Below are 10,468 nucleotides of genomic sequence, written 5' to 3'. Positions count from 1 at the left end.
GCACTATTTTAGCCATGTGCAGGGTTACATAGATTAAGATCTCTGTCCTAGAGGAGCTGACAGTTAGTGAGGCAGCGGAGTGAGACAGAAAAACAAATCATTTCAATATAATTCCATTCTAAATACTAGGAATTACTCCAGGGTACACGTATACCAGCTGAGGGGCTCAAGAAAGGTTTCTACAAGAGGCCAAGATGAGACTTAAAGGATGAACAAGAATGATCCAGAGGAAAGAGTCCAAGCAGAAGGAACAGCAAAGCCCCTGAAGGGCTTCTGAGGGGAAAACAGACACAACCACACTCTATCTCTAACCCCAGTGTTTGAAGCAGGCAGGAGGAAAATGAGTCTGAGAAGAAGCAGGAAAAAAAAAAGATGGTCAGAGATGTATAAGAACAAGTCTGAAATGCAGCCACAAAGCCAAGGAACAAGAGCTTTTCCTGGGGGAACGTAGCACCAGCTATGCCAAATATCTCCAGAAAGTTCTAGTAAGATGTATGTAGAAAAGATCTCCTGGATTGTGCAGTTTGGAGGAAATGGGTAATTTACTTGGGTGGTTTCAGAGGAAAATAGGGATAGAACCTGATTGCCAGGGGGTGGTGAGAGGAGAGATGTCAGAATGAGGAGACAGGGACTGGAAGTGTCTCTCTCCAGAAGCTGAGCTGAGAAGGGGAGAGAGGTGCACCAGCTGGGGAGGAAGTGGGTTTTTAGAAAGGAGGGGGCAATACTGAAATGCAGTGAAGGAGAGCACCTGAGGGAGGGAGGTCTCAGAGGGCTCTTTAGGCCAGAGGCTGGTGGAAGGGCCTCCCAAGGGTAGGTGGGATTGTGGATAAACAGAAGCAGGGCCGAGGGAATGCACGGCTCATGGGGAAAAGATCTTTTGGAAGTAGGAAACAAGTAGTAGTGGGTATGAATAGATAGGGAATTTGATGTTAATGGGGTTGGGAATGGGAGCGGCCTGAGGCCAAGAGGGGCTGTTGAGCAAAGGGGGACATGGAGGAGGTTGAAGGGGAAGAGGACGTGTCTTCTTGAGCATCCGTGTCCATAAATCCTTGTGCCCACCAGTGTGTTTGTGTCATTCCCAGAACTTGTCTTCTGGGTTAAGAGCACATACATTTAAACAGATATTTTAAGATATATGTGCATTTAAACAGACAGATAAAAAAACAAAAAAGACAGATAATACTAAATTCTATTCCGGAAAGGGTAGACCAATTTAGACTTCCTCCCACAGATTCCCTTTGCCATAACCAACCTTGTTATTAATCTTTGCCAATCTGATAGCTGGAAAATGATACGATGATGTCTAAATTTTTGTCCCTTTTTGGGGAATAGAGGTTCCAGCTTTTAGAGAGGGACTGAGTCATTTTCTACAGTGATCAAATACAAAGCACAAGTCTCTCCAAGCCTCAGGCCAGCTTTTTCTTGCTCACTCACCACCTGGACATCTCTGCCAAGCCCAGCCCTCCTGCTGAAGAAACCTCAGCTTCTTACCTTTGTACATTGACTTCTCTGGCAGATTTCTCACCGGTACTTCCAGTCCTGGCTTGCACCTTAAGGATATTGCTACCCATAGCTGTCTCTCTTGGTGTCAGCCTGGTGGTGAAGATATCATCTATGGTATATCTACACATAGAATATATTCTGACCTTAAAAAAGAAAGAGAACTTCCCTAGTGGTCCAGTGGCTAAGATTCTGTGCTCCCAATGCAGAAGGCCTGGGTCTGATGCCTAGTTAGGGAACTAGATTCCGCATGCTGCAAGTAAGAGTTTGGTTGCTGAACTTTAACCCAGTCCAGCCAAATAAATAAATAAGTATTTTTTAAAAAAGAATGGAATTCTGATATGTGCTACAACCGGGATTATTGTTCACTTAGGCTAAGTGAAAGAAGTCAGATACAAAAGGACAAATATTGTATGAGTCCTCTTAGATGATGTACTTAGAACAGGAAAATTCAGAGACAGTAAATAGAATAGTAGTTACCTAGGGGCATGGGAAGGTATTGTTTAATGGGTACACAATTTCAGTATGGGATGATAAAAAAGTTCTGGAGATGGATAGTGGTGATGGTTACAAAGTAGCATAAGTGCACTTAATGCTACTGAATTGTACATTTAAAAATGACTAAAATGGTAAATTTTATGTTGTGTATATTTTACCACAATAAAAAAAGGAATGAAATACTGACATGCTACAATATGTTTTAATCCTGAAAACATTCTGTTAAGTGAAAGATGCCAGTCACAAAAGATAACATGTCATATCATTCTATTTATATTAAATATCCAGATTAGGCAAATACATAAAGTGTAGATTAGTGGTTGCCAGGGGCTGGTGGGAGGCAAGGAAGGGTGAATGACTGCTAATAGGTATGCTGTTTCATTTTGGGGATGATGGAAATGTTCTAAAATTAGATAGTGGTGATGGTTGTACAGCTTTGTGAACAAATTAAAACTACTGAATTATATACTTTAAAAAGGTGAATATTATAGTATGTGAATTATATCTCAATTAAAAAAAAGGAAAGTAAGGGGGTGGGACTGGGGAGAGGGCTACATGATACTCCATACAATGCTATACCACAGTTTATTCAGCCACTCCCCAGTTAATGGACATTGGGTCTTTCTTTCCCTTTTATTCTTTCTTTCATTTTAAAAAATGGTGCAATGTACATCACTGAATATGCAAAAAAAAAAAAAAAAAGATACCGTTTCAGGTAGGTCTTGGGTCCTCCCATGCTGTGCCATGCCTAGGTATGTCTCAGTATGGGACTGATTTAGTAAGCGTCAGTTCCCCTGACACCAAGAGATGTAGGGAAGAAGCTTCTGCCCTCTTCTCCAAGTACTTTCTCAGGGCTCAGCAAACTACAATGCATGGGCTGTTCTGGTTTCAGCTAAGAATGATTTTACAGATGAACATTTGCAATCAATTTAATGGTAGGACTCCAACTAATTAATTGGATCCCAATTAAGCAAAATCTCCCCCTCCACTGCCAATTCTATTCTCATTAGTGCCCTGCATTACAAAAATATTATATCAATGATTACTATATTTTGAATTTCATCAATAAAAATTTTGTGGTGATGCCATATTTAAAATTCCTAGATAGTATCCAGGAGAGGTTATCTGGAAGACAATTAGAAATGTGTGCCTTGAAGTTCAGGAAGACGTCTGTCTGGTCTGGAGAGAGATTTGGGAATCATAAGGAGATGGCTGACTTTCAGAGGACAGGGCAGGGGAAAAGATGGAGAGAAAGGAGATATTAAGGAAAACTAACATTTCTAGAGGTGAGCATGAATAATTCACTGAGAGGGAATGAGTGTAGAATGATATATAAGACCCAGTGGTATTACTGCTAGAAAAGAGTTTTGAGGAGGAGGGAGAAATCAATGGATTGTTACAGAGGCATCAAGGAAGAAAAGGTCCGTACACAGGCAGTTGGATTTGGCAACTAGAAGGACACTGGTAACTTTGTCATTAGAGAAAGCAAAGAGTGACAGGACCTGAGGAGTGAGAAGGACAGGGAAGGAAGAAAGGTAGGAGGGTGGGAGAGGCCAGGATAGCGGAAGTTTTTCACAATAGAAAAAGCCTGTAAATGTCTAGGGAAGGAGAGGAAGATACTGATGATGCAATAGTTAGCTCCCCTTCTATTAGAGATCTCTCATCCCTGGCTGAACAAAACAGTAGTACCTCCTGTCCACATTCCACAGTCCCCCAAAACAGGTTGGCTGGAAAAGGCTCTCTCTGGTATAGGAGGATGGTGTAGATGTTAAAACGGACAGGCAGTGTGAACTTTTCTTCAGGTACTGGTCACAGAATTTTTGTCTCTTATTTTCTCCATCTTCAGTGTGGATCAAAACACCTGGCCTTCCAGGGTGTACTGAATTTTACAAGCCAACTCTTTTATTTTAAAAACACAAGTTATTAGAGAAGTAAATAGGATGACATATTGATTCTCAAAGGCGCAGACCACATCTATTTTATGAAATTCCCACAGTTGCTGGTCACTACTCTCCATCATTGACATTTGTGATATCCATAACACCGAGGCCCCCAAACTGTGTAAAACAGGCAGAAATTCGATGATAAAATCTTCTCCTAATGTAAGGTCAGACACCGTCCACTGTTCTTTAGCTCTCTAGAGTTGTTTGGGGGCACTAATCAGTTATTACTCAGTTGTAACAACAACTAGACAAACTTCAAGATGGAAGGTGCTATGAGAGTATTAATTATTAGGTTTTTGTTTGTTTGGGCTTGAGTTCAGATAGTCTTCAGCAGTGGCTCGCGAAGTGTGAACCCCAGAGAACAGCATGATCATCACCAGTAGCTTGTCAGAAACGCAAAACCTGGAGCCTCACGCCACACCTCTGGTCTGAGAAGCCCTAGGGGTGGGACCCAGCCATCTTGAGATGGTCAAGGTGAGGCTGCGGTGCGCTAAAGACGGACGGCTACGGATTTATTTGCGGCCTTTCCGCTAAGCCACCCTTATCCAGTGACATCTCCTGGGTTTTTTTTTTTTTTTTTAGAAATGTAGACTGTGGGGCTGCATCCCAACGCACTGAATCAGAATCTGCAACTAAATACGACCCTCAGGGGAGTTTGAGAAGCCTCGGTCTGCACAATATAATGAGGACCTCTTCCCCAGTAAGTTAAAAAACAAACAAAACAAAACAAAACAAAAACCCTGACAGCCTAACTGGAGAAACAGTGAAAGTGCCTTAAGACATCCAATCCACTGAGCCCAAGGCGCCGCAGATTACTTTATTATCTTCACTGAGAGACGACAGAGCTCGCTCGGTGTCAGGCTGGTTAAAGAGGGGATACGAGGAGGACGACACTCCAGGCAAGCGCTCTACAGTCCAAGTGGGTCCGCAAGAGCGGTGAGACTGGAAGGCACGAGAAGGGGCGCGCTTCCCACGCGAGGGGCGGTGGGAAATAAATGGAGAGTGGCGGGGCAGAGAGGACGACGAGGGGAGGGCACATGGGGGGCCTGACGGCTGCCTTAGCTTTGCGGACGGGCGGGGAGCCCCTCCCTCGGGGGAGACAAGAGGGCGGGGGTCGGGCGCGGAGAGAGAGGTGGGTCCAGGTCCGCGCGGGGGCGGGCGGCTCCACGGCTCCCCGCCCCCGGCCCGCCCCTCCGCGGCGCCATTTTGCAGGCGGCAGTCGCGGGAGCCAGAGGCAACGGCTGGTACTGCGGAGCTGAGGCGCAGCGGAGGCGCAGCCGGCAGGACGGGAGCCCGGCGAGCTGCAGCCAGGTGAGAGCCCGGCCGCCGCGCCCCCTACCTGGCCGCGGGCCGCAGCTGCCAGGCCCGGCAGCGAGGGGCCTGCGGCGCCCACGAGGCCAACCAGGCACGGCCCCCGCGCGCTGTCAGCGGCCCCGCGGCGCGGCCTGCGCCCCCACACCCTGGCCCGTCTGCCGGGTCCCCGCACCGGCAGGTCATCCTGGCTGCGGGACCCAGGGATGCCTGGCGACCCCCAGCCCCCGCCGGGCCCCTGAGCGCTCACCCCTGCTCGTGGCCGGAGCCGCGGGGCGCTCGGGCCCTCAGGCCGCGCGGCGGGCAGGCTAGTGGGGTCTCCCCGGGACCCAGTCCTTGCCGCCTCCTCCCCGGCCCTCGGCCCGCGCAGCCTGCGATCGCTCTCCGGTCGGCCCTCCGCAGGCGGTGCGCCCGGGCATCTCTGTGCCCCCAGGAATGCAGGGCCATCAAGAGGGACGGCAGAGGATGGGGGGGTTGCCCTTTATATTTTTGCTTTCTTTCTCTCCTACAGTGGCTGCGCCAAGTAATTTTAGCAGCTCCTGCCCGGTCCCCAGGGCCTTCCTCTCTGACAAGACTCGCGGGGGTTGGGGTCCCCCTGTTGCCACCTTCTTGGAAAAAGAAATTGACATTTTCGAGTGTGACTAGTTTATGGGCGCAGAATTTTCTCCTTTTGACTCTAGATGTCCCTTTGATGGGTAGCTGACAGGAATTCGGCCTGCAGGCTGGGGGTTTTAAGCATGACTTTAAATTCTTGATTGTCAGTGCAGAGGGTAAATGAGGGCAACTGCAGGTGGAAGCAAGTCACCCGTATGGGATTTCTGGGTCTGAGGCATTAGGAGTCGCTGCTACTTTTAGTCTTGCAGTGCTGTAACAGAGGAGATGGAAGATGCTAACCCTTCTAATATTTGGACGCCTATGTTCAGAGAAGGCTGGACAGGGTGAGGACATGGCTGGGAGTCCTGAGACAGTCATTATGAGCTGTCATTAATTGCCATGTGACCTTTCTTACCCAGTTTCTTCCTCTTTGAAGCCAGAGGCTAGAGGCAGTGGTGGTTGGAACATTTTAATTTTTATATGTTTTGCATTTGGATGCTGTTGTACTGAGACATCGCTCTTCCAGTTGTCTGTACCTGCCTTTTCACCTTTACATATGACTTTGCGCATTTAGCCCCTGAAGGTGAGTCTTATGAGATTTATAAAAAGAGTCTTTCAGCTCAGAATTCTGAATTCTTTGCACTCATCCAGAATTTAATAGCTTTCTGGGCACTTGTCTTTTGAAAGCCCAGCAGTGAGTGTGCACAGAGTAAGCCCTCATGGCACACGTTTTAGTTAAAAGGGGGTGAGTAGGTGTGTCCAGCTGACTACTTGTTTTACCTGACAGCCTGAACATGAGCTATCTGCTTTCTAGACTATTTCCTTTGCTGAAATGGTGACCAGATTCTTTCTTTGAATCCCAGGGCATTTCACTTCTTTGCTTGGAGTAGGGAGTGAATTTTTTTTTTTTTTTAAGAAACTTGGTATTTTAATACCTTGTTGTATTAGTTCTCCACCCCCATGCCTCAAATGGTCGTGTGCAGTTGTATTTTCTGACTGTGGCAAGTCACTTAAGTTGAGTTTTTTTTTAATCTTTGTTTAAAAAAAATTATTTCTTTATTTGGCTCTTCTGGGACTTAGGTTCTACACAGGGACATAGTTTTCTGCCCCAGGGTGGAACCCTAGCCCCACTGCCCCCTGCATTGGGAGCTTGGAGTCTTAGCCAATGGACCATCAGGGAAGTTCTAATTAAGTTGAATGTTAATGTCTGTTAGGATATTTCAAAAATGCTTATGAAAGTACCTGTCTAGAATATTGGCTAGGTTTCAGACCACACTGCCTGTCTCTTTTGTGTAGCAAAGGCTCATAGCATTGCAGGAATGAGTTAGGTGTACCTCAGCTAATTTGGTGACTGATGCTGTTAATCTAAACATTATTGACTGAAACCTGGTATATTGGAAATTCTGAGTTGATTATTGCCACCCTCTTCAGTGTCTCCATAGAAAAACCTGGGATCCGTTTGGGGACTCGTTTCTTATATTACTGATGGCTTTAAGGAATTTTCCCATTATGATTAAGGGAATTAGAAGTAAGCAGTCATAATTTGCAGTTATATAGAGCTTGTACTTGTAAATGGAAGCTTTTAAAAAGCTGATTTATTTTTATTTAATACTCTTAGGTTATTTTAACTTAAACATTTTGCAATCCTTCCCTGACCTGTTTCCAGGTCTTGCCTAAAGAACTCCCAACACACTAGCCTGTTCCCGATGCTAGGTAACCTTATTTATTCATTTTCACTCCCTGCTTTTCTAAAAGTTATTCTTCCCTCAGAGGGCCTGACTCTGGACTTTCTTTCATTCTTTTGCTGGGGGAGAATTCCTGCTTCAGATTAGGCTATGAGCTACCACCATGGGGTTTACTGGTCTTTTGTGCTCCTTATGGCACTCTCTTTATTTTCTCCTTGACTTTGCTGTTTCTGGCCTGTTGTTTTGTAACCAGTTCTAGATTGTTGGCCCTCCAAGATTTGAGATCTGCTTGCAGCTTAGGCTTTTCACAGTCCTCCCCACATTTAGTGCATGTATTAACTGCAGACGGTGTGCCAGGTAATGCTTTTGGTGCTCCAGATGCTGTGTGGAGATTTCCTCCACACACATAGTTCACACACTAGTGTGGAGGCAGACAATGAGACTTTGTGCTCTGAAGAAGAATCTGGCAGGATTTCGGGTAGTAAGTGTTGGGTGGGAGCTGAAATTTTAGGAAAGGTAGAACAGGAAGCTGAGTCACCTTTGAGTGGAGATGGTAGGAAGCGAGTCATGTGGATGTCTGGGGTAAGAGCATTCCCAGTGGAGAAAACTGCAGATTCAAAGGCCCTGAGGCAGGAGGAAGAGATAATGATTTTGAGGTCAGAAAGACTATGGGAGTTGAGTGACGGTAGGCCACAGGCACCTAGGAGGAAGGCCTGTAGATTTTACTTTGAAAGCGGGGTTGGTGGTGGGAGCCGTTGGAGAGTTGTGAACAGAGAGGGGATAGAGACATGCTGATTGTTGATGTCTGAGAATAGACTGAAGTCTGGGTGAGCAGGGTAGGTCTGCAGGGGAGCTAGCTAGTACAGGGCTGAAGATGGTGATTGAGTGGGGGGGGGGGTGGTGAGAAGTAGTCATATTGTGAGGTTGGAATGAGGAGATTGCTGATGGATCATATGTGGGGAATGAGAGAGGGAGTTGAGGGCAAGAGCAGAGTTCTGGCCCAAGCACCTAGAAGGAAAGTGGCTGCCCCAGGAACCACACATTCCATGGCATGTTAAGTTGCCATGCCAACCTGGTGTGACCAGATGCAGTAGTAGAGGGGGGGGGTGAGTGTTTGGTGGGGGATTCAGTTACTGAGTTGAAGCTTGCTCTGCTTGCCACAGGTGGTGGTTGTTTTAGTTGCTAAGTCATGTCTGACTCTTTTGCGAGCCTACTAGGCTCCTCTGTCCATGGGACTTCCCAGGCAAGAATATTGGAGAGGCCTTTTCCTCCAAGCATGCTTCTCCAGAGCATCTTCCTGACGTAGGGGTTAAACCCTATTCTCCTCCATCGGCAGGTGGATTCTTTACCTCTGAGCTACCAGGGAAGCCTGCTTGCAGTAGGACAGGCCAATAAATCAGAAACCAGGTGTTGAAGGAAGGAATAAGGACTTCGTTTGGAAAGCTGACAGACTGAGAAGATGGCATACTAATGTCTCAAAATAGCCATCTTATTGGAGTCTGGATGCTAGGTTCTTTTATAGAGGGGTGGGAGGTGAGGAAGTAAAGTAAAAAGGCCATTAATCTTGCAAATATCTCCTGGAATGGCCAGCCTTATGGGGGAGGCCAGATATGTTAATTTCTTCTTCCCTGTAGCCATCCGCAGGTAGACGGGGTTCTGAACGAAGATTCAAGCAGAGGGACAGGGTTCCCCTTGGCAGACCATTATGTATGGACAGTAACCTTTTAGTGAACAAAAGCAACTGGAAGCAAAGGTTAAAGTAGCAGAAACAGGTCCAATATGGAGTCAGATTTTGTTCTTTCTTGTAACAGTTCTTCTTGCATGGAAATGTAAATCTTCTTGGGAACTTCTCTTTGTCCTTTGTCTTAATTCTGTCCTCTTACCTCAGACAGGCAAACCCCTGACCTCAGGTCTGGGTGGCCTCTAAAACCTTCCTTGAAAATTTCTCATAAAGGAAAATTCCATCTACTTTTTTTTTTTTTCAGAACTGTCTCTTGCATTACTTCTTATTTTTCTTTGCCAGGCTTAGAATCTAAAGGTAGCACAAAAAGCAAAAATCTGGATTCATCAAAAATGGCCTGTTCCCTCCATTAGGATGTCTCATAGACATGATTTGTATATCATGCAATATATATATATATATATATAACATAATATATATATGTTATACTATATATAGAAATATCTAAGTATTGAAGTGTAATGGGTACAGTAGTGGGCAGTGCATAATCTTATGGAGGATCATACTTAAGATTTCAACCAATTAGTCTCACTGCCCATGAACTTTTCAGCAACTTGAGAGTGCAGCTCACAGCCTCTTTCTGTTGGCTATGGTCTTGACTCTGGGTCTTCTTCATCATCGTTTTTCTGTAGCATTGATGAGTTTTTCACTTTCTTCTTTTCGTATGAGGAGGTCAAGGTTGCATTGGACTATAAACCACGGCTTTTTCTGTTCTGTGGTCCAGAAAGCCTTCTTTAGTAATGGGCTCTTTCCACAGGCTTTTCTGAAAGCGGCTGATCCTCAGTCTCGTTGTGTCAGTTGCCCTGGGGTGTCTCGGTGAGTGCCTGGTGTAGGCCTACCTATTTGGGTGGCTACCGTTCTCATTTATGTGCATGTGAATCTTACAGAGTTGAATCTTCCCATCTTCTAAGTTGAACTCAAAAGAAGTTTAAAAATTGTTCTTCTCTCCAGGAATCTGTCTAAGCAATAGAGGGGACCCAGGAAAGACCAGACAGTGCTGATGGGCACTGGCTATGGATTGAGCACTTGAGGTCGTTATTGTTGATTCCAACAGCTGGCAGCCAACGTGGTTCTAGTCTGCATCTTATCAATGAAGAAACTGGAGCTTGGTTAACTTTTCTAAGTTAACTCTTGGGTCTTGAATTCTGCTCTTAATGCTCCAATAAAGCTTGGGTCCCTTAGTGATAGAAGTCTTT

The 10,468-nt window shown here is 45.7% G+C and overlaps 1 protein-coding gene across 1 annotated transcript in view; it reads left to right on the top strand.

Annotated features, from left to right (window-relative positions):
- The first annotated feature begins 5,141 nt into the window (after window positions 1–5,141).
- The window catches only part of SLC23A2 (solute carrier family 23 member 2), a 138,285-nt gene continuing 132,958 nt past the window's right edge, over window positions 5,142–10,468 (top strand). Inside the window, exon 1 of the mRNA XM_069547962.1 lies at window positions 5,142–5,252. The gene's annotated coding sequence lies outside the window, so the exon portion shown is untranslated. The remainder of the gene's footprint in view (window positions 5,253–10,468) is intronic.

Source organism: Ovis canadensis, chromosome 13 (assembly GCF_042477335.2).
Source record: "Ovis canadensis isolate MfBH-ARS-UI-01 breed Bighorn chromosome 13, ARS-UI_OviCan_v2, whole genome shotgun sequence".
In the NCBI taxonomy this organism is placed as follows: domain Eukaryota; kingdom Metazoa; phylum Chordata; class Mammalia; order Artiodactyla; family Bovidae; genus Ovis; species Ovis canadensis.
The sequence above is the reverse complement of the archived record's forward strand: the minus strand, read 5'-3'. Positions and strand labels throughout refer to the sequence as shown.